The sequence below is a fragment of the Pteropus vampyrus genome, unplaced genomic scaffold, assembly GCF_000151845.1.
Source record: "Pteropus vampyrus isolate Shadow unplaced genomic scaffold, Pvam_2.0 Scaffold7225, whole genome shotgun sequence".
NCBI classification, from domain to species: domain Eukaryota; kingdom Metazoa; phylum Chordata; class Mammalia; order Chiroptera; family Pteropodidae; genus Pteropus; species Pteropus vampyrus.
In genome coordinates this window covers 3094-5136 of record NW_011896006.1, presented here as the reverse complement: position 1 = coordinate 5136, position 2043 = coordinate 3094, and the positions used below count along the sequence as shown (strand labels likewise).

The window sequence follows — 2043 nt, the reverse complement described above, 5'->3', positions numbered from 1 at the left end:
ACTAAGTCAAGGACTGAATGTTTTCTCACAAAAATCAAAGACAGAAAATCATCCTCCAAACCACCACTTTTTCCTCTGCTGAAATAGTGTCTGCAGTGGTACTTTGAGGAGCCTCCAGAAATTTAAGGATAGTGAACTTCAGAACATGCTGAAGTTCAGAACACGCAGTGTGTCATGGTGACGACGTCAGAGGCTCACATCCAGGTTCTGGTGCTTCCTAGCTGTGTGACCTTATCAAAGTTACTAAACCTTGCTGGCTAGTTTTCTCTGATATAAAATAACAGAAACTTCCCTCCTTCCGCAGTTGGAAAGATTGAATGAGATTAATATATGTCAGGTACTATGATAGGACTCACATCTTAACAGTCCAATGTCAATTAATAATGCTAATTAACAACAGTAATTCTTCTTTGGACTAAGGGATCTAATCAATAGCAGTCTGTCGAAGGTAAGAGAAGAAAATGAGCATTAAATGTTCATTTCACTGTGCCCACTAAGGTACTGGTTTAAGGCCCAATGTTTAAAAACAGTTAAGGAGGGATGTGAAACTCAAGAACTTTACCCTCAGCTGAAACTTGAAAGGAAGTTAATTCTATACATAAACACATTTTGATCCCTTAAAATCATTGACATTTCTTTCCTCCACCTCTCTCACAGCATACAGAGGTTACATACACATCCATAGGCTCAACCATTTAGTTGTTCAGAATTTAAAGTCTGAACAACTAAATCATTGGGGAGAGGAGGAATGTTTTCTATAGAAGCCCACTGTTCACAGTTATTTTCTGATAAGCCTTGAAGATGACCCTCCAAGGCCAGCCTGTGCTGCTGAAGACAGAATTAATCCAGGATCTGATGGTTTCCCTCTTACAAAAGCAAAAATATTAGCAAGGAGAAGTGCATCTCAAGTCATTCTTTTATTCATGCCCCCTTAAAAGCACTTCAACAAGAACCACCATGTCCCAGGCAAAAAGATTCATCAAACCAGACAGAAGCCCTGTCTTCCTTCTTTATTCTCTACTTGGGGCTCTCAATCGGAAATAGAAAAAATAGCACAAAGATACTACAAGCCAAGATCAGAGAGTTCATAAGAACACTTACTGCTTTAAATGAGACTAATGTTGGGGTCTTAAGTCTAGTCCAAAGTTTTGAAAGGATCTGCAATCGAACCATGATCATCACCTTTAGATATCTTTGAGGAGCCACCGAAAAGAATATGTGTCAGAAACCTATGAAGGAATCCACTGTGAAATCCTGAAGGGAGGATAAATCCCCTTCCATGGTCTGCAATTTTCATCATTTGCCTTTTTAGAAATTCAAATGCTTGCCTATCAGATATGAGAGAGATTCCTTTAACGAAAAATGAAACTTCAAAAACAGAGATGACATCTGGGATCCTGACCAAGTCTAACACTGAACGATGACTGAAAAGCACATCCTTTCCTCAAACCCTGCACCAGGCCTGCCCCAGGCCTGCCCCACTGCACAGAGGTGGCCCCACTACACACAGTGGTGGCCCCATGTCCACACAGGGCCAGGAGTCCCTCAAGCTGGAGGGCACAGTGTGAAGAACACCAACCTGCTGTAAACCTGGAACAGTCATTCAGAAAGATAGACAAAGTGCTCAGCTTCCGTAAATCCCCAGATGTCACTGCATTTAAGCACATTTCCCAAGTTTCACATACTTTTTATTTTATTTTTATTTTTTTTAAGTGAGGCAACCCTCGGTTGACCTCACAGATTGCAAGGACCTTGTCAGCTTACGACCCCTTATTTTTTATTTTTTACACCTACAGCACCTGGTCTTCCTAGGTGGTCTCCCATCCAAGTACTAACCAGGCCCAACCCTGCTTAGCTTCTCAGATCAGACGGGATTGGGCTTGTTCCGGGTGGCATGGTCGTAGACTAAGTTTCATATACTTTTTAAATAATCATTTCTTCCTTTTTCTATTTTCTACTTCCTACAGCCACACAAAAGAATCCATTTGGGGGATCACAACATTTCCCTCTGACACTGCCCTGGGAATATCAGCTCAGGGAGTG

At 41.5% G+C, this 2043-nt stretch overlaps 1 pseudogene; it reads right to left on the bottom strand.

Annotated features, from left to right (window-relative positions):
* Nucleotides 1–1787: 1787 nt before the first annotated feature.
* Nucleotides 1788–1906, bottom strand: LOC111734826 (annotated as a pseudogene).
* Between the last annotated feature and the right edge of the window lie 137 nt (nucleotides 1907–2043).